Source organism: Vombatus ursinus, unplaced genomic scaffold (assembly GCF_900497805.2).
Source record: "Vombatus ursinus unplaced genomic scaffold, bare-nosed wombat genome assembly UNPS02014942.1, whole genome shotgun sequence".
Lineage (NCBI taxonomy): Eukaryota > Metazoa > Chordata > Mammalia > Diprotodontia > Vombatidae > Vombatus > Vombatus ursinus.
Genome location: NW_020954720.1, coordinates 23,827,537 through 23,853,878, shown reverse-complemented (window position 1 = coordinate 23,853,878; position 26,342 = coordinate 23,827,537).

Below are 26,342 nucleotides of genomic sequence, written 5' to 3'. Positions count from 1 at the left end.
CAAGGTAGCACAGGTAATCAGTAAGAGAGGCTGGATTTGAATCCACAGCCCAGCCTAAGCCCAGATTCCACAAGGCAAAAGGGAGTCACGGGAGTTACTCTAAGGCAGCATAACCTTGGCAGGAAGGGGCTGGGCTCCTAAGGGCCCAGGTGAGGCCTCTCTGTTTGTCCTTTGTGTCTTACTCTTTGCCTCAGTCACCCTGTGGTGGAAGACTCTGACATCCTCATGACTCAGCAACCTCCTTATCATTCCCCCTGCTTCCACCAGCCCTTCCCTGGCCTCTAGGGTTCTCTTGTTCCTCTATATTTCCCCAGCCTTGGCCTGGATATCACCTTCCTTCCTCTAAAGTTTATCTGAGACAGATGTTTGGTTTTTCCAAAGATACTTAAGGGAAAGAAGGTAAAATAAAACAAATTTAGGGAGCAGAGAATTGGTGAGTGACAGAGCCCAAAATTCCATCCTAAAACAGCCCTGATAGGGCTGAGGGAGCCAACCCAGCTCACTGAGCTACCTGGCTCTATTCCAACAGTAATAACCATAATAATAACTCCCATTTATATAGTATTTTAGGGATTGCAATGTGCTTTCCTTGTGACAACCCCCTGAGGTTGATAATTCCCATTTTACAGATAGGTAAGTTGAGGCATAGTGAGTTTTTTTTTTTTTAGGTGGCTTAGTTCACAGGATTTAAACCAGAAGGGACCCAAGAGATCAGAGCCCTGAGGTTCTTAACCACTTTTTGTTCAATGGACCCTTCTGTCATTCTGGTGAAGCCTATGGATTCCTTGTCATAATGTTTTAAAATGTATAAAATAAAATACATATGAAAGAAACCAACAAAAAAAATAAAAAATAAAAAAATTCCCAATCCAATACTCTTTCTATATTCCATTGGTTTAAAAATATTTTTTTAAAAAATATTTTCAGCCTAGCTTGATTATAACATTTGAAAGCTTAGAGCATCTACCTGAAAATACTGTAGTTTCCACCAATGTATTATAATTTATATAGAATTTATAATGTACATATTCCCTTTGCATAATGTTACACATAACCAAACCCCATTGTTCCATGTTGTAATTTTGCTAGGCTCACTGCCCAGGAGACTCTGGCTCTAGTTCTCCATTCCCTGCCAAGGTAACTCTGGCTCACTGAAGTCTCTCCTATGGGTTTTGGCTTCACTTTATTCAGCTCTGTTCCTATGTAGCCATTTGTTAAATAGTTTGCCAAAACTCTTCTTTTTGTTGTTGTTATTGTTGTGGGGGATTGTTGGTTGTTGGTGGGACCAATTGGTAAAAAAGTCATAAAACTGACATAAATTATATTTTTTAAACATATTACTTTTTATACTGTGTTTCAAGGAAGTATTAATTTGCTTTATAACACACACAATCTTATCATGTGACTAGATCCATCATCAGGAAGCAGCAAAGTGGAATGGCACAAACACTGCCCTTAGAAGATTATAGTTCATATCCTGGTTCTAACATTTGGTAACTGTGTGATCTAGAGCAAGCCACTTTATCTTTGGGAGCATCAGTTGCTTTATTTGTAACATTTACATAATGTATCTGGCAAGGTTGCTTTGTAATTAACATATTATAAATGGTAAAGTAATCTATAAATGGGAATTATCATCAGAATTTACCATTTGGCCAACTTCACACTAATCATGAAAATAGAGCAATAGATTGATAGGAAGAAAGGACTGAAGGAAGGAAGGAAAGGAGACAAAGTGAAAAAGAAAGAAAGGGAGGAAGGGAAAAAAAGAAAGAAGGAATGAAAGAGAAAGAAATCTATACATATATCCGGATAGGGCATATGTGTATACACAAACATATACATGTATTTATATACATACTTATTTTTCTGTTGTATCTGTCATCAATGATCAAAATGAAACAAGTTTCTGGTAGCCCACTGATCTGCATGGATCAACCTAGGTGATGGTCCTTGGAGCAATCATATAGCCAGACAGCTACTCTATTTTCTTTCTTTTTTTTTTAAACAGGAACAATTTAATTATTTGACTTTTGACATTCAGCATCTATAAGAAACTTCTATAGACTTCTAAGAGCAACCAATATCCAGAATTGCAAAAGTAAAAAAGCATTATTTTACCAAAAAATAATAAATTTTAAATGTGAAATATTCAACATCATTATTGATGAGAATATCACTGACCACCTATTTCGGGCCTCTTCCCAAATCCCTCCTTGTTGTTGTTCCTACCTGTGTCACATACTTAAGATTTTTCTTAAATGGAAAAAGGAGTATTTGTTTCATAAAGTAAAAATGGCACTTATCAGAAGGATCAGGGGAGCGATAAACCAGACATTATGAATTAATGAAAAAAATATTTATTGAATTCCTATTCCTACTAAGTTCCAAGTGCTATGTTAAGTACTGGGAATGGATGACAAATACAGAAAGACAGTCTGTGGTCAAGTTCATACTTGGATGGGTGGGGAGGGGAAGACAACATAGTAGAGAGCTCAGTTGCTGAGTAAATAAAAAGACTTTTAAAAGTTCTAAGTCCTAAAAGTCTGACGATGCACACCAAAGGGGCAAATTACGTGGCCCAGACAGGCATCTTTAAATTATCAGAAGGTCAGATGATATCAAGATACTGTAGGGCATACAAGCAGGGCGAATGGTAAAGCCAGAAAGCATGTGAAGAAAAAAATTACCAAAGAGAGCCATGGAAGATAGCTCAAATATGAGGGGGAGGGTGGGAGTAAATGGTAAAGAGAAAATAATTTGGAGATTATATTGCAGAGTTAAAAAGAATGACACTTTAACATCATCTCTAAGTATTGAGTTGAGTCTTCTCACTTCTTTCTAGTTGCTTCTCTGGCTAATCTTTGAGCTTCAGCACTGCCTTCAACTTTTGACTGAGAAGATACATACTTCCATTCAACATCCATGTCCCTAGTCATATTATCCAGCTTAGTGAATTGGTCTCTGTGAAGAACATCTTTATTTTTACTTGTTCCAGCCATTTTCTTTCCAGTTGCCAATCCATTCATTCATACCTTCTGTGATAAGCTGGTTATCTGTGCACACAGTAAGTCTGTCCTTATTTTGGGCCTTGGCTTGCTCAATCACTTTGGTAGCTGCTTCTAATGATACTCTTTGGTTTGTCTGTCATACAGAATGTGTACCACTTATGTTTAGATCATGGTCTGGTCCCCACCAGACACCAATACCTCCTTGTGCCCATTGTCTTCCATTATTTTTGCAGGCACCCTTGATATACACAGTGTGAGGGTCTGATCCCTGGTGTGGTCGCCCCTACTGACTGTCAGAGCCTCTAGTCTGCCACCTGTAGTCATAGCAACTTGAACTGTGTTTCCAACTCATCTCAAGTCTTTCCAAAGGCTTGCTGAAAAAATAAAGTAAGTCAGACCTTCAGAGATTGTGAACTTGCAAATCACAAACCCAGCAGTTATAAAAGCCTGCTACTCTATTTTCAAGAATTAGGCATGTTGTGTTTGGTAAGGAGCATTACTAGATGACAGGAAAAGTAAATAGTATCTTGTGACAAGAAATTCTATATGAGGTCACCCCTAGGAATATGAGGTCTCACAAATGAAATTCTTATGACACAATCAAAAAGCTGAGGCATATAATGAACAAGAAATGTAGTCTGACCCCATGTAAGAATGCATATAAAACCTTAAAAGTGTGAAAATATATGTCATATCTAATTTTATAAGGACTGTTCTCCTGCTAAGATACAGCATTTATACTTATGTGAAGAAATTTTAGGTCCATTTTTTAGCTACTGATTTTTTCAGTGATAGAATTTCCCTTCTTCCATCTTTCCACACTGAACTTCCTGTTGTACTGATCAGTCTAGAAACAGGAGTTGGGAAATAGGTAGATGATAGTCCCATTGTAATCCATTCTGGTCAGACTATATCTGGTGGATTATGTTCAGACTCAGTACTATACTTTAGGCAAAATTAAATCATAAGCTAGAGAATACCTAAAAGTTATGATGGTAAAGGTCTTGATCTCATATTATATTTTCATTGGTTGAAGGCAATTGAAATTTTTAGCTTCAAAAAGGGAATACCATAATAGCTCTCTTCAAATATTTGAAGTATTCTCATTTGGAAGAGCAGTTAAACCCATTTTATTTGACCTGAGAGGGAAGATATATGAACAATAAATACAAGTCAAAAAGAAGCAAATTTAGGCTTGCTGTTAGGAAAAACAAAATTTCCTATCCAGCATTGGAATGGGTTTCCTTGAGATAGTGAAATCTCCCTTGTTGGAGGTCTCCAGGTCTCCACCTGCATTCTATATAATATAGGGAACTCTTTTTTGTCAGATATAAGTTGGACTTATTTGCCAGTGAGGTACCTTCAACCTCTGCAAATATGTGAAAATGGCCTTATTGTTTAATTGAGGAGAATAGACACTTCTAAGCTATGAGAAGCTGCCCTGAGTTAATACATACTTGCAAACTCCGTGGATAAATGCACTGAATGATTTATTAGACTTCCATTCTACAACTAAATTTCTCTTACTTCTGTTTGTTCTCTACTAATTCCCAAAGCAGTTAGTTTCAGGGTCAATTACTAAGGTCTGCATAATTAAGAGTTTTTATTTCAGTGCAACCTCAGGTTTTTAAAATATTTCTGTTGCTATAGAGTGAGTAGGTATAGCACCATATATAACATTCACATAAATAAAATGTAATCATTAGACATTATGCATTAATTCAATGTAGTCTAACATATATTTTAAAAATTCCATATGTTAACAGGATTTCTATTAATAGTCTTTCTAATAATTTTAATGAATCGATGGAATTATGATTCACCTCTTTAGATCCATATTAAATGTCAATAACATATGCATACACAGAATCTTGATCATTAACACATTTAACCACTTGGAGTGAAATAACTTAAGTATAATATAATATGAAAATGTAGAACACAATTTCTACATACTCATAATGTATGTATTATTGAGAAATCTGGAAACCACTACAGCTGCTCATGATTCAGTTCTCTGAGGCCTGCTCCAGGTTCACTGAGGCCTGGTCTTTGCCTGTATGCCCACATTGAGCTGTGCTCAATAGGAAATTTATATGGGAAAAATACTCTGACAGACACAAGATTTTGTATAATGGCCAGACATGTGACACTAATTTATGGGTCACATGACCTGTAGAGAAAATTGAATGATAAGACATCCCTCCCCATACTAAATGCAAGGACTGAGAAGATGTCTTAATTACTACCTATCTCCTTATAATACATTTGAAGCTTGACAAAAGAGATTCTCTCTGGAACTGGATACATCCGTTAAAATCAAAAACAAAGGTAGTACAGCCAAGATGGCAGAGTAAAAGTGGTGACTTACTTGAGCTCTCCCCCAAACCCCTCCAAATACCTTTAAAAATGGCTCTAAATAAATTCTAGAGTAGCAGAACCCACAAAAAGACAGAGTGAAACAAATTCCCAGTACAAGACAACCTGGATAGTTGATTGGAAAGGCCTATTGCACTGGTCTAGGAGAGGAGCACAGTTCAATGTGGGCATACAGGCAAAGACCAGACCTCAGTGAACCTGGAGCAGGCCTCAGAGGACTGAATCATGAGAAGCTGTGGTGGTTTCCAGACTTCTCAACCCACAAACACCAAAGACAACTTAGAAAGTCAGTAGGAAAGGTCTGTGACTACGATGAGAGAGAAGTTCTGTCCTAGCCTCAGTCCCAGTGCAGTACCAGGGTGGCGGCTGCTTCCAGAGCTCTTGGCCCACAAATTGAGGGGGAATCAAGTGGCTGATCAGAGAGGTATTAGAGGGATCTTTTTGATGGTACTGAGGCAGGAAATTCTTGCTTTGCCCTGCTTGGATCTGGGTCACAGTTCTGGGTGACAGTCCTAGGATGAGTAGGAGTGCTGGCATGGTGGAGCTTGTGGTAGCAGTGGAGAGGGAATCCTCTCCACAGTTTCAAGGCAGAAAAGAGTGCTTGTGGTCACTCATAGACCAGAGCACAGTCCAGGAAAGAAGTAAACACCTCACCCTTGATCATACCACCTTGGAAGAACTGAAAATTTACAGGTTCCTAGAAGTATCTCTGAAAACAGCTGAACAAAACCTCTGAAGCTTGGGACAGTACATTCTCCACAGTGGAAGCAGATCCCTACCTTAACAAAGAGTTTAAAAGTTAAGTGATTGGATGGGATCATGACCAAACTGCACAAAAAAGTCAGATAATAGAATCTTTCTTTAGTGACAAAGAAGATCAAAACATACAACCAGAAGAAGACAACAAAGTTAAAGCTTCTACATCCAAAGCCTCCAAGAAAAAATATGAATCAGTCCCAGGCCATGGAAGAGCTCAAAAAAGATTTTGAGAAGCAAGTAAGAGAAGTAGAGGAAAAATTGGGAAGAGAAATGAGAGTGATGCAAGAAAATCATGAAAAACAAGTCAACAACTTGCTAAAGGAGACCCAAAAAAATACTGAAGAAAATAACACCTTAAAAATAGCCTAACACAAATGGCAAAAGAGGTCCAAAAAGCCAACGAGGAGAATAACGCCTTAAAGAACAGAATTGACCAAATGGAAAAGGGAATCCAAAAGCTCACTGAAGAAAATACTTCCTTAAAAATTAGAATGGAGCAAATGGAAGCTAGTGACTTGATGAGAAATCAACACATTGTAAAACAAAACCAAAAGAATGAAAAAATAGAAAACAATGTGAAATATCTCATTGGAAAAATAACTGACCTAAAAAATAGATCCAAGAGAGACAATTTAAAAATTATTGGACTATCTAAAAGCCATGATCAAAAAAAAAAAGAGCTAGACATCATCTTTAAAGAAATTATCAAAGAAAACTTCCCTGATATTCTAGAACCAGAGGGTAAAAAAAATTAAAAACAAAGAGTAAAGCAAACAAACAAATGGGAAAAAAGCTAGTTTCTTAACAGGATCTATTGGACCTCAGTCATTATTTGGTAAGATCATTATTATTGATTTTTTCCTTCTTCTATTTAGTCTTTTAACCATACACTATTTCTTTGTTACAAGGAAAGATTCAGATGGGAGAAGGATTTCACTTCCTTAGAAATGATTGTGATGTAAAGATAAAAGTGATTTATAAAATGAAAAATCAAATGCAACATAAAATACTATATTTCAAAATCACAACATATGCATACATACACTCAAATATACTAAATAAATATAAATTTAAGAAGAGATAGCTAGGTGGAGCAGTTTTTAAAATGTCAGACAAGAATTTGGGAAGACAAGTTCCAATCCTATGTCATAAAATTACTAGATATATGACTTTGGGCAAGTCATTTAACCATTCTCATTCTCAGTTTCTTCATCCGTAAAATGGGAATAATTATAGTATTTATTCCACAGGCTTGTCAGGAGGATCAAATATAATAAGATACATAAATCACTTTACAAATCTTAAAATTTTAATATCAATGATATTATTATTGTTATAATGATCATTATTATTTATAGGATCAGGGATTAGAGTTGGAATGCACCTTAGAAGTCATTAAATCTAGCTGTCCTTTATAAATGGGGAAATTCACCACAGAGACTTGAAGTAAATTGCTTGATATTACATCAGTGATAAGGGACATAGTTTGAATTTAAATCAAAACCTTCTTATTCCTATACCTGTACTCTTGTTGCTACACAGCTCTTCTAGTGTTCAAACACAAGCAAATGGTCCCACAGTGTTTCTACTATGAGCATAATAACCTTTTTTATAGCAAAGTGCCATTCAACACATCCTTCATGATGAAACCTAATTGCTTCTAAATTTTAAAGAATGTTGTGTTATACTTGTGAAAATCAACTTACACATCTGAAAAGTTGATTCAATTATATATGTTCATCTTTGCTTGGAGACTTACTAAAACACTGGAGACAACTTGAGACTAAAATAAGACAACTTAAATTCTATCTCTTCTTAGGAAAAAAATCATGTTTCACTTTGATTTTCTTTCAATATGGATTAGTTTTTACTATTCCCTGAATTATAATCTATTCCATGAATTATAACACATTTTCAGCTCAGGTAAATTTGTCTTATGGTCATTTTTAAATGTCATAGTCTATTTTAGGAAAATGACTGTGAATTGTTAAAATGTGAGAAGACAAAAATTCTAATGAACAGAAAGTAACAATGTTTATTCATTTTTTCCCTTTCCCGTCATGTGACTGTGAAGAAAGAAATTGAATTGGAGGAGCTTATTCCAAGGAAACTAGGTGTTATATACCAATTCAGAATAGGAAATGTATAAAATTATCTGGATTATATAATGACTCATGAAAACTTTTCATTAACAGATTGAGGATCACAGTCTGTGCCAGGGAATGACACTCATATGGATAAAAAGGTAAGTCATTGAAGTTCTGAAGTAAGTACTCAAGACTTAGCAAAGGTGCTTTTTACCCTAAATATAAAGAGAATAAAATTACTAAACCACTTAAATTACTTTAAAGATTTAGAACTATACCAATCAAATTACCTAGAGGACATTTTATGGAATTTTATGGAACCAGGTAAAATGATAATAAAAATATTTAAAAAGCAAGAGGTCTATACCCTGAAGGGAAATAATAACCATATTAACGAAGAGGGGAAAACAATATTATAAAGGAATGGTATCAAAACTCTTTGGTACTTGCTAAAAAATCAAACAAACAAGCAAACCAACACACAAAGCATAAAAGTAGATCAGTGGAACCAGCTAAAAAGACAGATTACTCATCTACTCAGAACACTAGCCCAATGTTGCCAAATTCAAGAACAGAATTTACTTGGCAGAAGAATTCACTCTTCTGATAAAAATTCCTGGAAAAACTACAGCAGAGTTTGTCAGAAATTAATTTCAGAATACCTTATCCAAGTATCTCATTAAATTCAAAATGGATATGTGACTTTAGTACATATATATTACATATGTATGTGTAACTTTATATTATATATACATACATATATAATTTAATAATTTGAGTATTATTGCCTAAGCTTATAGAGTTAACTTAAAGGAGACAGGATTTGAACCCAGGGTCTCTCACCACAAATTCAGGCTATTTTCTGTGTATTGCACTGCAGATCACAAAAGACAAAGTAGACCATGTAAATTACATATTTTTTTTCTCCCAAAGAGCCCTGGCAAAATAAAATCAATTAATATAGAATAAAAAGAGAAAGTGTAGGGTTTATAAAAATATGTATCAAATACCACTGAAAAATATGTGATCAAAATAGATAAGGAGTTCATGCAAACATTTATCACCAAAAGCCAATCACTAATAAATTAGTAGTCAAAGGGTATGAACATTTTCTTCAAAAGGAAAAAAAAATTATAAAAAAAAGTCCAAATCAATACTTTGTTGTTGTTGAGCCTATTTCAGTTGTGCCTGCCTCTTTGTGACCCTATTTAGGGTTTTCTTGGCAAAGATACTAGAATGGTTCTTTCTCCAATTCATTTTACAGATGAGGTAACTGAAGGAAACAGAGTTAATTGACATGCCCAGGGTGACACAAATACTATGTGTCTGAGGCCAGATTTGAATTCAGGAAGATGAGTCTTCCTGACTCCAGGCCTGGCTCTCTATGCATTGTGCCACCTAGCTGCCAAAATCAATACTAATAAGAAAAAAACAAAAACAAAACAAAACAAAACAAAGAAACTGAGGTTTTCTTTCATACTTTTTAAATTGATAAAGAAGATCCCCAAATGAACATCATTCCATGGATTTTTTTATCTCTATCTCTCTTTTCAGCCAAGACTCAATCTCTGAAGCTCAGGGTGATGTTGGGTGACTGAGAGAGTGAGCGGATGATTGAGGGTCCCAGTCTTTGTACTTAATGTTCTCATTTGTTTGTCTTCTTCCTCCTCCCCTCCACTTCAACATTTTATTTCACCATTTCAATTGTTTATTTAACTGAGGCTTCATGGCAGCAGGAGTCTCCAAATTGTTCAGAGGCCATCTATTGCAACCCCCATACTGGGTAGGTGAGGGGATGGAGGAAACTCTATTGAATTATTTTTTTAATCTTTTCATTTCACTCATTCCACCTTTGTGTGAGACTTTAAGATTCCTCATCAAAAGTTACTAGGGATTTCTGGGGTCATAGATCTAATTCTACAGCATCACTGGATTGGAGTGGAAAAAGAAAGAACAATGAAAGACACACACTTGACTAAAATATTGCCAAGGATATGAATTTTCATCCATCCTGGATAGAAATTTGGAATTACTTAAAAAAAGGATTAAACTGTGACCCAGAGACTGAATATATAGTCAACCAATGAAGTAAAAAACAAACAAATAGAAAAATACTCACAGTAGCCTCTTCTTTCTTTTTATTTTCTAGGAAAGAACTAGAAGTAAAGATGATGCCCATCAAATGGAAAAAGGCGATGAGAACGATGATGTTGCTGCTTCTACTGGTGGATAGATGTAATGGAATATTATTGTTTAGTGAGGAATGCAAAATATGAAGAACCAAATAACCTCAGTAGATTTATATGAATTGTTGCTGAGTAAAATAAACAGAATCAAGGTAACACAATGACTACAAAAATGTAAATGAGAAGATAACTAAACAGATATCACAGTCTGAGCAAGTGAAAATCAATCAATATCCCTTAAAAAGAGACAGTTAAAATACTTACCTTCTCATGGTTGAGAAGTGGAGGGCTACTGGGAAAAAATGTTGTATACATTGACAGATATTGTGATGGATATTTTTGATTTATTGTTTTTCTTTGTCACAAGGGAAGAATCTGACTTGAGGATAGGGTACCCCACCCCAGAGATAAATGTTATGTTAAAACAGAAGAGATCATTAAAAGGTGTAAAAATTAGGAATATATGTGTATATATATAAATATATATACAAATAAAATATATATACATACATACACAAATATATATATGTGTGTGTATATATACACATATAATTTACCTAACATACTAGATAGCTGCCTAAATGAGCTCCTTTTTTCTCCATTTAGTAGAAAGACATATAAAATATATACAGACTTTTACATATACTTTAGGTACAAACTGGAAGCTGAAACATACAGACAAACATAGATGCATGCATATGTATATATAATCATATATAACCATGTCTACTTATTAATTTATCTATGTGAAATTGTATACTTCAATATGGAGAACAATTTATCTTAACCTATGCTACAACAACTTTTCCAGAGTAAATTAGGTATTTATAATCCTTTTTAAATAGGAAAAATTCAGTTAAATCAGAAATTATTTAAAACAGCATCTCTGTGGCTAAATTGATCCCAGATAATATTGCCCACATTCCCTCTTTCTCATATAATTCCAAAGATATGTAAAATCTTTTTTTTTTCTTATAGTCATGATACTAGGTAAATTTCCCATGAAAATTGCATTAGCAACAACATTGTATATTCCTTTCAATGACCAGAGGTTTGCCTTTATGCTTGAAAAATCACTTATTGATTAAAATAACCCCCAAATAAAATAGAACAATAGATTATAAATATATTAACACAGCACATTAGTATCTTTGATTAAAACATTTCTTTCACTGAATGATGTTAAGGATGTTTACTTAAAGAAATTGTCACAATCTGTGAGAAACATTTGCTCTATAGATAGGTCAGGCAGAAATCATTTTAAGATGATACACTATAGGATTCAAATCTGCTAATAAAAAAAACACTGGACTGAAGACTTCTCACCACAGTGCAAATCTGAACTAAATCTCACAGAAATAATCTTTCTTTTCAAATGAAATAATGTGTTTCACAGTAAAGAATGTATTCATGTCTTTATACAATGAGATAATAGCAGCATATGAATAAATGAAAATTTTCCTGTGGAAAATCAGTTATTGAGAGAGATATGTTATTTCTTGGTTATATAACCATATGAAACATATCACCATTTAGGCTCAGGAATCATAGCTATTTTGTGGTAGCAGTACTCATATTGTTCAAACCTCATACAATTTTGCCTGAGTGATTGAGTTCCAGCATGATTAGGATGTACTGTAAGCAGTGTTTTATTGATGTGTAAATTTCTCTTGCTACATGGATAGAAGGCCTAATAACTGGAAAAATAAAGAATTAAAAAAAACCTTTATACTGCTAGTTTTCAGTTATCTGATCACAACAAGAACAACAAACATTCCAAGAACAATTGATACAAAATAGAGTATGTTTCAGGCAAATGGTTTAATCCCATTAGGGTTCCAACTTTAGTTAAATTCATTATCATATCTCCTAAATAGAGCTAAATATGGTTTCTGAATTAAAGAAGAAGTTAAATAAAATATTTTATTGACTAGTATAGGCATAAGGATAATATCAAGGTATATAACTTCATTGAAAAAAAATTAAAAGCTCCTTCTTAATGAAATCTTTCTCTAGTGATATGAAAATCATTTGTACGTGATAAGTATTAAATTCTTAATGTGCACCAAGGAAGAATAAAAACTGGAAGCTTTGAGCTTGAATCTAGAGGTCACATTGAATTCATTGTTTAAGGGCATACTTACAAATACATTGACCATCTTCAGGCAATACACTACAAGGATAAAGCTTTCAAGAAGTCTGTGATTGAATAAATTAAGATAAATTGCTGGCATCATTAAATAAAAACAGAAAGATAAGCAATGAACACCTATGAAATATCAGATTAAGTGTTTCTCCAAAACTTGTGTATTGTTATCAAAGCGAAGGGCCCATCACCCTAAGGCAACTCTAGTCAAGCCAATTCAAGTTAATATACATTTATTAAGCATTTACTGTATAAGTGTAGGGAAATTGATATTTGAAAAACAACAAAACAAGAGATCAGAATGACATCACATGGTGCTATGATTTGTTTAATTAACTATAAAGATATATCCATACCTCATTTCTTCAGAAGTGTGAACATCTTTCCCTAAGTTAAGCATCAGGAATGATCTCATTTGATGAATGAAGAATGACCTACCTCCCACAAAAAGTATAAAATTAAGTTTTAGAGTTCAGGGGACTGTGAGCTCAATAGTATTTTGTGGAGAAAACTCCTTAGAGGGAGAGGAAAGCATTTCTCTTTCTACTCTCCCAAAATTGGCCATGGAGACTAGTAACAATTTATCCAGAGAAAAAAGATTCTATACAGTGGTTTTAAATAGCTCAAGGCACAATCAAGACAAAAATTACACACATGACAAATGTTGTTCTGTTGTTTGTCACATTCAGTTCTTCATGACCCCATTTGGGATTTTCTCAGGAAAGATACTAGAATGGTTTGCCATTTCCTTTTCCAGCTAATTTTACAGATGAGGAACTGAGGAAAACAGGATTAAGTAACTTACCCAGGGTCACACAAAGAGTGTCTGAGGACAGATTTGAACTCAGAAAGATGAGTCCTTCTGACTTCAGATCCAACACCCTATCCACTGTGGCAACTAGCCATAGAAAGGCTTTTTCTTGGGAAGAATAGGACCCCAGGTAGTGGAGAAGAGGGTCAGCTATTGACTGAATACAGAATCAGCCTTTAAATTTGAGAAATGAGTTATGGAGAGGAGAAAACATTGGTATACTAGCCAAACAACACATTCAGTAAAGAATTTACAAGGGGATTTTTAATGAGGACTCTGCGAAGAGAAAAAAAGGACTTCAAGTACATGCAGAAGTAGGATTGTGAGTTGCTGTGGTTATGCTTACTTCTTGCATGTGTTCCCCACTACCATTATACTTTATGCTGTATTTGTGAGAGCACACCTCACATTAATATAGGGACATTTTTCATAGCTACCCTTCTTACTATTCCATAATAATAAATGCCTTTGTTAAGAGACAGTTGTATCTGTTTGCACACTCTTAAAGAAAAGTATAATGGTGGGACTTTGTGATTATCTATCCATCTATCTATCTATCTATCTATCTATCTATCTATCTATCTATCTACACACACATATAGTTGGCAATCGATACTCCTCCCCCCACTTAAACATCAAGGTACTCAACTTCTTTAAGTAAAGCATCTCAGAGGAAGTGCTACAAAAGATTAATAGTTTCATGGGAAAAAGAGGTAGAGTTTGATGGACAATTTAAGTGTAGGTCACAAACCTATGGAATATTTTTGGAATGCAAAGAAATAACTTCATCAGTCAGAAAACAAACATACGCTATTAGATTTCTCAAAAGTAACTGAAAATTGCTAGCCCCCAAAGTGGAAACAAGGTGCTTTCCACGTGCAACATCTGCATGAACTCAAACACAAAGATGTCAACAAAGAAACATTAAAAATATTCTGAATTATACAATATTTTTGTGGAAGGAGAGGAGTTAATGATTCTTGTAAGACTAGGACATTGCCATTGGAAAATTTAGAAGAATTGTATTTAAGGATCTGAGATGAAATAATTAATGTTAGGCAAAAAATAAGGAAAACCATGTAGAATGCATTATTGTAGGTTGTAAAAAATTAGCACCTATCTAATATCTAGTCAGACATAGTCAGTAGAATTCCATAGCTCAGAGCTAGAATTATACCTCAGAAGCTTCCTATCTTTCATCAGCTGAAAGAAACTAATTCTCCATACTAAAAATACAGAATTCAAAATATCTTGGAACTTTCAGCCAACAAACTGTGCTGGAAACTAGACAAGAACCATAGTCTGAATCACTCCCCATAATCACTGGAACATAACCTTAACTCATAAAATTTTAGTCATTTTAATATATGGACACATTATAATTACTGATAATACCTTAACCATAAAGACTGAAAATTTTTCAACCTATAGACTAGCTGAAGATAACAAAATCATGTAATAATAGGGAGAATTATACATAATCTCTATTATCCTGTGTGTGGGTAGTTTTATACCCGTGTCTTTAGGGAGAATATGACAAGATGTACTTATATCCTTATGGAATTATTAACTACAAAAACAACTGTTTTATTCACTTGTGCAATAGACATAGGTTATTAAATATAAAGTAGGATAATAACTTATGAGAGGCTTGTTTCTATCTAAACCCCACTTAAAAACAAGAATGAAGTGATAATTAAAATTATAACAAAACTGCTGTTGGTAATGATGATAATGATTATAATAATAACAGGCTTTACTATGGTGTGCATCTATCTCACAAAGCATTCTACCAGCTTCCTCTCTAAAGCAAACCTGGTGCTATTTTTCATAATAGAAATCATCACATATCACCAAAAATGAAAATACAAATCACTTTCCAAAAATAAACTAGTTATGTTTTATGTACCTTGTGAAAAAAAAATCATAGCTTGTATCACTCAAAAACACTGTTAATACTTAAGAAAACTCAATATAATGGCTGAGCGTAAAAAGTGAGACCCTAAAACCAACACAGGGTATAAAGAGAAAATTAGTATTAATTTAGTTATTTTTGAATAATCTCAAAATAAACAACATTTAAACTGCTTTTATTGATCATTGCAAGATTTGGATTCAACTCTACACTCATGAAAGTCATTTATTGTGGATAAAAAACTAAAATAAACAAATGTGATCTATATACATCTGTGAGTATTCCTCACACAATGAGAATGTTAGAATATTTGATACCCCTGTGGAAAGCAACAGTACAAGAATGTGAATATTATACTTCACTGGATTTTTTTGTGTGTAAATCTAAAAAAATGATAGTCACGTAGATTTGATTACATAAATGTTGAGGTTTATTATGGCAGTTCAAATTTGGTTAATATCACTAACTACTACAATAAATTTATCCATAATGAACTAGGACTTATTGTTGATCATTTATAAAATATCGTACTATTTTAGATGAAGGTCTAGATGACATACTTGACAAATTTGCCAATAGGAGTTAAGTATAAAGGCATGTGAAGTACATCTATATTTTAACTTACATGGTAAAAATAATGAAGTACCATTTCCATCATTCTTTTGGATATATGTTTCTTAAGGAATTAAATAGAACTCTCATTTTCCCAGGCAAAGAAAGATGCTATGCTAGACACTTAGAAAAGTAAGACATTGATTTCCTGTTCTCAAACAGGAGAGAGAAAGTATATACAGAAATAAATATATACAAATATGTGAACATGGATTAAAAAACTATAAAATATTGATCATATATTATAGTATAACAGCATCATAGAGTTAGAGGTGGAAGGTTCTTTGGTTTCCATTGAATCCAACTCCCTCCTTACAGATAAGGAAACTAAGCCTGGGAGATTAAAAGAGATGCCCAAGGTCACACTACTAGAAAGCTTATGAAGGCAAGTTTGAAGTTTATGGAAATATAGAAGTAGAAACCTAAATGACTTTATAGAGAATGTGACATTTATCTGATCTCTGAAATACGGAACTGAACAAAAGCAGAGATATTGTCCACTGATCCATTTCAACAAACATTTGTTAAATGCCTACTGTGTACAAAATATTTTCTTAAGCACTAGGGATAGAAATATCAATAGAAAATAGCCACTACCTTAAAGGTTTCTCATTCTGCTTAGTGTGGTAAATGAAGACAAGTGAAAATTGACACCAAAATATGTCCATCATTGACTTGCATATTTCCTAAAATTCCCATCCTGTATCTTCAAGAGGAGCTAAACTTAAAAAAAAAGAGTAAAAAAGAGTAGTAGCAACACAATCACTAATCCATTGTAAGTGCCACTATCAACTTAACACATACCATATCTTCAGATAAATCTTTCACCTGTCTGAAAGCACTAAGAAATTGGAACATTCTCAAATCTTTAGCCTCACTAGCTCACTTTGCTCAATTATTTCACTTCTCTTTCAAGTAAATAAATTCTGCTTCTAAATTTATTTTTTCTCACTGCATATGTCTACCTTTGAGATTCTTTATTTCAATTTCACACAATAAAGATTCAGGCAATAAAATACATAATAACTCATTAAATCATCAGGGTAGTTAGGTTGTACAGTGGATAGAACACTCAGCCTGGAGTCTGGAAGATCTAAGTTAAAACTGGCCTCCAACACTTACTCTGTGATGATGGGCAAGTCATTTACCCTCTGTTTACCTCAGTTTCTTCATCTATAAGATAGGGATAATAAGAGCACCTACCTCTCAGGGTGGTGAGAGAATCAAATAATAATTGTAAAGTGCTATATAAAAGCTGTTATTATCACTATTATTATTATTATTATTATTAATCAGGTTTTCTAGGGCTTTCTGTCAGGATAGCGTTTGAAACTAGTGAGTTCTTCAGGAACAGATGGTTCAGTCACTGAAACAGGTCATAGTTAGGTCTAGACCCAAAGGAAAATATAGAAACTGATGATAATGGCTTCCTTGTACCCATTCCACTGTGCCCATGCTGGTTTCCACTGCTAGTAAGAAAAACAGTAGGTTCCCTTTGCCCTACAATAATAGAATTCAAGGCCCTAGTGGTAGAGAATAATATATTTTAGAACCTAGATGATTTCTCCTACAAGAAAGTTTCCTTATTGTTCAGTCAGAAAGAATTTCTCTGCTTAAGCCACACATGGGACTCTATAGTTTATTTTTTATAGCTTTGTCCATTTTCATTTCACATAATTATTTGTGTAACCCTACTAGATGACAAAATACAGGATGGAAGCAATTGGTCCTTCTTATCTTATCCTATCTTATCTTACTGAATGGCTCTGGGCAAATCACTTAACTGCTCTGTGCTTCAGGTTTTTCATCTGTAAAATGAGGTCATTGAACATGATAGTATCTTAAAACCCCTTTTTAATGTCTCTTCCTTTACTTCTATAATCCTCCAATTTTATTATTGTTCTATTGCCTCTAAGAGAGAAATATTTAATTTAAATATATCTTATTTTGGTGTATCGCATACATGTTTTCCCTCCACACCTCTATTCTCAGTGAATATAGACCCTTTGAAATCAGGGACTCCTTTTTTTCATATCTCCACGTCTTATTATAATGCTTTGAACATATTAAATGATTAACAAATACTTGTTGAATGTATGATTCTTCACACATTCTTCAGAACCACAATAATGTCTTCTACAAGATAGGTACTTATTAAATGAACATTGATCTGAATTGGATGTGATTGTTCAGCAATATGCCACCAGTTTCTGTAGTTTCCCTTTTGATCCTTCCACCATCCAGCACTGATAAGGAAAGACTTACATTTCATTTCTTTACATTTTAATTCCCTCTTTTTGCATTGATTTCCAAATAAATAACAACACCACCACCTTTGTAGCTAGAAAACAGGACAAGTGCAGTCAGGATTTAGTTGGCTGATGTAGGGCCCCATGACAATCCACCTAAAGCCCATGGAACATCTTGTGCCTAATGGGTGAAACTAGTATGATGTTGTCTTTGAGCGTTGTTCTCACAATAAGAAGATGAAAAATGGTTTATGTTATCCAGCAAAACTCCTGTGGGGTTCCTAGGGAACTCCTCTTGAGGGAGGCAAGAAAAAGCATGTCCTTCCAAGAGAAATTTGACCTGAGGGAGAGAGAAAAATCAGGCAGCTGGCAATCATTTATTTAGAGTTGAACTGGGAGTCAATCATCCCAATACTATTTATCAAGAACCAGCAGGCTCTTCTCAGTTTCATTAAACCTTATTTTTGTTTTGAAGTTGAAGCTCCTAAAGATGGTTGATAATTCACTACTCAATGTTAGTCAAAAATCAGGTGATTTCCTACAAAGTGTGCTATTTCATCATTTCAATTCAATTCCAAAGATATATAAAGAGATTGCAAAAGCACAACATCTTTTGTTAAAAAGATTAATATCTTTATAAAAGATTTTTAAGTTCTGGAGTTGTTTACTTATATTTTCATAGATCTGGCCCCAAAGAGCTGTGCATGATAATACATAATATCTGTATCTTCTATTTATATGTCACTTATATGTATATGTATATTTGTGTGTAAAGTTTATTTCATTAAATATTTTATGATTACATTTTAAAATGTTAATATTCATCTTAAAAATAAATTTCAAATTCCCCCCTCCTTCCTGTCCCTTTGACACTTTTTTTAGAAGGCAAACAACATGTTTTATGTAAAACAATATGAAGTCATGCATATTTCCACATTAACCACGTTGCAAAAGAAAACACACAGAGAGGCACAAACTAAGAAAAACAAAGAAAGTGAAAAAATATGCTTCAATCTGCATTCAGAGTTTATTACTTCTCTCTGTAGGTAAATAGTAAGTTTTTTTTTTCTTTCATCTTAGGTCTTCGATTGTATTTGGATCAGATAAACTAAGTTTTTCACAGTTGATCATTTTTATAATATTGATGTGACTATGTACAATGTTCTTTGGTTCTGTTCCCTTCACTTTGCAGCATTTCATATAAGATTTCCCAGGTTTTTCTGAAAGTATCCTGTTCACCATTTCTTGTAGCACAACAGTATTTCATGAAAACCATGTTGTTGTTCAGCTAGTCTCCAACTGATTGGCATTCTCTCAATTTCTAATTACATGCCAACACAAAAAGAGCTGCTATAAATATAAATCATTTCCTCTTTTCTTTGATCTCTGTGATACAGACCTAGTAATGGCATTGCTATATCAAAGGACATATACACTTTTATAGCCCTTTTGGTATAGTTCTGAATTGTTCTCTAGAATGTTTGGACCAGTTCACAACTCCACCAACAATGCATTAGTCTCTCAAATTAAGTGACTTGTCCACATAATTAGTAAGTATCAAGTGTCTGAGGCTGGATTTAAACTCAGATCTTCCTGAATCCTGGGGCTAGTGCCCTATCCATTACACTACCTAGCTGCCCCATAATATCTATTTTGGAAAAAAATAATCTATTCTATCCTAGACATCTATTTTAAAATATTTTCAACTTACACTGATGATAATTTAAAAATAATATTCTTACATTTATATACCATTATATGATTTCAATTAGATAGATCCTCAGTAGCTGAGAATATTAATCTCCCAGCACTTTATCTGTAAGTCCCTCAGTTACCTAGTCTATCCTGCCATTAAAGTTTGTTTTCCAAGTATTTTTTCTTTTCTTTGTGTTAATCTCATCTATTAATTTATAAAGTTATTGATAGATACACAAGCATATATATACATATATACTTTTTGTGTATTCAATGTAAAAATGTATATATGTACATATATATAAATATATATACATACATACACACATATAGATGTGTGTGTGTGTGTAATCTTCAATATCTCATCAGAAAAAATAAAAGAAAGTTCTTGACAAAACTTTTCAACCAAAGAGACATACTATTCAAACCCTAATTTTATAGTGCTCACTAACATATTTGTGAAACAGTTCATTTTTATAGTTGATTGCATTGTGAGATATATTTATTTATTTCTGTAATGGACAATGTAATTCCATAGGGGTGGGGTGGTGGGGGGCAGAGGTAGAGACAGAGAAAGAGGCAAAGAGAATCAGAGACAAAGAAATAGATTAGTTGGTGTTTAACAATTAATCTAAAATAAAAATGATTAATACTCTTCTATTTAAGGTATGGCTTTTCTTTGTGATTGACATGACAATAAGATGATAGAGAAGGGGAGATTTGAATGTTTTAGTTTATTTTTGTACTCTAAATATGTGTTACATATCCAAATACAACAACGTTTACACATTATTGATGGGCCCAGTATAAAAGGAAGAAGAAGACATGATGAAGTAGTATCCCAGTGGGAGGATTGCTCATAGTGTCTCCTTGGAGTAGGAAATAATTATACTTGGCAGAGTTGGTTTCATCATGTACTCAGGGACAATGTGAAAAATTTTGAGACACTTAGTCACTTCAACTTGCATTACTCATGATTTATATAAGCAACAAAGACCATCATGGAATTAAATGTATCTTATGTACCATCTATTGCAGAGAATGAAGAGGTAGAAGAAAGATAGGATAAATTTGATAACATGTTCCATACAAATCATCTCTTACATTGATAATTGTTGATTTCATTTCAGTAAAGGGTATAGGGGAGAACAGTGAAAGACACTTGGGGGAATAAGACATGTTTCTATCTGGATAATTTCTATTTTTTGCATAGGTTATCCTTCCAGTGTTGAGGAAAAGACTAATATATTTTGAATAACTATACTTAATGGTGAAAAACTGCTGTATTTTAATATATTATCAGCACAATATTACCCATGAACATGATCACATAGAAGGCAAAATGCTCTGTGAAACTGAAAACTGAATAAATATTAGTGATTACTATTATTATTAGGATAAGGAGAAGGGGCATTAATAAGAATATTACTTGTGCTAGTAAAAATGTTAGTATTGGATCACTTTTTCTATTTGGATGCCATTCAAGATATCTTTTGTTGGTGCAGCTAGGTGGCGCAGTGGATAGAGCACTAGAATCCTAGTCCTAGAATCCTAGGAGTCCTAGAATCAGGATGACCTGAATTCAAATCCAATCTCAGACACATAACACTCACTAGCTGTGTGACTCTGGGCAAGTCACTTAACCTCAATTGTCTTACCACAAAAAAAAAATCTTTTGTTATGTGAGGATACTACCCTATGGTAGGATTGTGGCAACTACTGAAGAAAGTAATGTTAGGTTAAATGTTATATTTTAAACATATTTGTGAAAGACATTTTGAGGAGGACTTTTCACTTTTTATTTTATTCTATTGATTCAAATCCTTTTTGTTGTTTTTTTTTTTAATCATCAATCAAAAGGATCTGACATTCGCTACACCTCTTAGTCAATTATGACTGTACAGGTGTGGTCTACTCGAGAAAATAATATGTGATAGACTATTTTTTCCCTTTTCATTCATCAAATTACCCCTATATATGCAACTCATGCTTCTAAAAATTATAAAGGATAAAGACAAACATATAGGTAAGTAGTTACTGACTTGTTCATGGTGAAATACTGACTGTGATTTATTTCTATTTTAATTTTAGTGGTGGACATTTGCTAGTGTTTCCCTTTGAAATTAATGCTGCCTTTTCTTTACATATATTTGTGTATTCATCATATTAAAAGATAATGTTTATGTTTTGTTAGTTTCTTTAGCACAAATTTTAACTACTTTGTCTATGGCTTTTTCTATATCCATAAAATGATGTGGTTTTAAATGCTATTGTTTTTAATATTATTATATTGATTGTTTTTTCTAATATTGAAAATATCTGTCTATATCTGGATTAAATAGAACTTGATCAGTGATTTTTTTTTAAATTACTGTAGGTTTGACTGGGATTTTATTTTTTAAATAATTGATATTCATTAATGATATTAGTCTATAGTTCTCATTATGAGCTCATGTTCTAAACAAATGTGGCACTTGGTTGGATTTGGCAAAGGTGTCTAGACTTTGTTGACTGATGGATTCTGGTATTGTTTAAGGTCCTTACTGTAATAGATGTTTTGCACCAATTAATCTTCTCTTTTATTTTTGTTGACTTTTTTTTTTTTTAGCTTTCTTGGGGATGACAGTTTATTTAAAAAAAGACAAGGCTGTTACTTTTATAATTGCCTGCGATGGTTTCTCCACTTCACACTTTTTTCTAACTTGATATTTATTTTGATCTTTTTTTTTAACCAGTTGATGAACTCACTGTGTAAGGACTAAAATATCTGAAATGACTACCTCACTGGTAGCCAGTCATTCATTACCTGTCTTTTAAGAAAGAGTCAATTTCATTTTTATGATGTTTTCCATGTCCAATTTTTTTTTTTACTTTCTTCATAAAGAAATTATTCATAACATTCTAGTATGAACCTACTCAGAAGTGTAAAGCCTTCAACCTTTTTCAATTCTTGATCACCAGACACTTTCCCCCTTTCCCTTTGAAGTCCCCAAATATAAAAACAAATGCTGACTTAGTTTTGTCTTATCACATTCTACACAGAATCTCTCTCTCTCTCTCTCTCTCTCTCTCTCTCTCTCTCTCTCTCTCTTTCTCTCTCTCTCTCTCTCTTTCTCTCACTTTTTTTGTAATTCTTGGGAAAGATTTTCATACATTGGCTGAAGTTAATTTCATGATATTGACTTTGCTTTCCTCATTATAATCTCTGCAAGGCCAGATGACTGAATGCTCCAATAAATGATATTTGTTGCGTAAACATACACACATATACACATATCTATCATCTTGTGTATAAGATGAAATAAAGTTTCTCAACTCTTATTTGCATCTCTGTGGAAAGCCTATGAGTCATCCTTCTATTTATGTGCATCCTTCTATTTAGAAGTTTTCATTCACAATGAGATTTCTGAGTTGCATTCACTTAGTTGCAGAGTATATCAACTCACTGATTGTAGTATAAATGTTGCCTTTTGAAGTACCAACATCAACTTTTTGATTCTTTGCACTCTCAGTTTTGTTTTATACCGTACAATTGTGGTCATTGAAGAGGAAAAAAATTGAGCTGCAAAAGAACTGAGGGCTATTTTTAATTTTTACCTATTTTGTGGGTAATCATGACTGCAAATTAACCAGTTAATTGCCAAACTCTACTGATAAGCATCTTTATTTCTTTGTGGAACCATTTTGAAACAGCAGATAAGCTGTTATGTTTTTTGTTGTATCTGAAAGTCATTTCAACTAGTGAGAGTTGACCAGATTCCTATTTCCATAACCTTTGAAAACCTAAGGTAACCCCCAAATCATGATGTGTTAAACTTTTGTAGAGAGTAACATTTCCTCTTATCCATAGTAATTCTATATGTATATGCATGGACATATGTGTATATAAATACATATTTAAAAGCTAATAGTTTATATTCATATGGCATTTTAAGTTTTACAAAGCACTTTCTTCACTAGTCTATGAGAAAGGTTTCATGGTATTATTACTATTCCCATTTTTATTACTGAGAGGTTAGCTTAGTGGCCAAAAGTTTGTACTGAGAGTCAGGGAAATTTGAGTTCAAATTCTATTTTAGATGTTTACTGTCCACATGCCTCTAGGCAAGTCATAAAATCTTTCCAAAGCTCATTTTCAAAAACTCTAAAATGGAGACGATAACATTTCCATTATGGGTCACTGTGAAGAACAATGAAATAATATAGAAGTTACTTTATAAACCTCATATCACTATATAAATGTGTTACTATTTTAATACACCCATTTTACAGATAAGAAACTGAGGCCTAGAAAGTGAAATGACTTAATATGAGTCATACTGCTGGAAATTTTTGGTGTCAGAACTTATACCCAGGTTTTCCAGTTTGAAATCCATTTCTCTTCCTACTATCCCACCAAGGCTAAACCAGGAACACAATGTTCTGGGAATGATTCTTACTACAATAAGGGGAATTAAAGGTTAAGAATGGAGTATACTTCTGAGGTTATGTCTACAAAGAATAATCCTTAAGCTATTTGATATTAGTGAGAAAGAGAAGCCTCCAGCTTACCCTTACCTGCTGTGTTACCACACATCCACAAACACTGAATCTGCATCAGAGATTATCTGAGAAGACAGTTAGGGTGAGGCTAAAATTAGAAATTGCTTCATGAGAAGCAACACCTGTACTTAACAGTTGGGCTCCAGCAAGTTTCCTTCAGATTTTAAGGAGCAAGAATGACTTTCTGCTGTTTTTGTCACTGATTTGGAGATTAAAGGATTATATGGGAAAATACATACATGCATACCTACATACATAAATGAATTTATACCTATATATCCAATCTCTATTTAGACATCTTCCTAGGGTGACTATTTCCAAGTTAATTTTAGAATACAACACTTCTATATTTGTCTCAAATTTTGTATTTTTAAAGAACAGATGTGAAGAAGCAAACAAGACTCTTATACAATTTGATATACTTTAGCTAGGAGGCTGGACTAGAGCTCTGAGCATTCTGAACTTTGTTATGTGAAGCTTGTGTAACAAAGACAGTGTACTGGCCAGTTGTTATAGCACCATCTCAGCACCTTTCACTATTACTGTTATGTATGTTTACTAAATGGGTTAGCCCACTCATTCTACCCTACTCTCATAGTAGTAGTCCTATGTTCCCAGAAAAGAATGACCACCATGTGGCTACCTCAAATTCTCTATGGATCTTAGGAGCAACATTGACTCCATCTACTCAAAGCACTATCTCTTGAGTCCCCCGATGCAATTCTATTTCCATTGCTATAACTCTATTTATATACCTAGACATTCATTAAAAAAAAACAAAACTTTTTTTAGATAATAACCATTCCCATTTACTTAACCATAAGTCTACTACTACTACTTCTACTACTAAATAATGAACTCAGTCATATGTTAAAGCAAATACATTAGTAATAAAATACATAACAATCATTAAAAAATGTGGGTTCGCTATACCAGCAATGCAACATATTTACAAAAAACAGACAGGGAAGTACATGAAAAAGGAAAACCAAAGAGTTCAAGATAATTTACAATTTAGACTACAGGCTTTGATGTCATTGGTCCATTCAGTAACATTCAGTCTTCAGTCTCATCCTCCTACACCTCAAAACCTTTAAACAGGTTAAAAGAGAATCTCATTTGCCTCATTCACTCAACTTTCACCTAAAAGATAGCAACTCATTGAATTTTGTCTAAGTAATAGATTACATTTTAAATCATGCCACAGACTCCAAATTATTATGTGATTTTTCTTTTTTCTTTTTGTTTTATGTTTTTTAGTTTTAAAATATCTATGTTCAAATAAGCTCAGGAGTTATTAATCTTTTGTAGCTCTAAAGTTCTGAATAGCATACTCCATCTATTTTCCCTTTGAATCTGTATTTCTTTATACTCTTTTTTTAGATTTTTTTTAAACATATAGAAGTTCTTTTCTGCACCTTTAGTGATCAAACCATTCACATACAGGTGAGAAATCATTCTAAATCTTTCACAAGGTGATATATTTTTATATTTATATCACAGTTTATTTTTTAGGCACAAACTACTCAATTCCCACCTGCAAAGTGATAATTCACACACACACACACACACACACACACACACACACACACACACACACTTTTCTTTAAAAAAATATCTGATTTTATTAAACCAAAATTCTTTTCCTCCTCAATTTAACCAGAAAAATATTCATCCATAATAGTGGCAATAAACTTTAGCAGCAGGTTATACATTTTTTTCTTTAAGCAAATATATGCTTTTTGTCCAGCTATGCCACATGAAAAAGGCCTTAAATGTAAACTATATTACTATTTCTTTCTTTCTTTTTCTTTGTTTCTTTCTTTCTCTTTGTTTCTTCCTTCCTTCCTTCCTTCATTTCCTTCCTTCCTTCCTTCCTCCCTCCCTTCTTTTCTTTCTTTTTTTTCTTTCTTTCTTTCTTTCTTTCTTTCTTTCTTTCTTTCTTTCTTT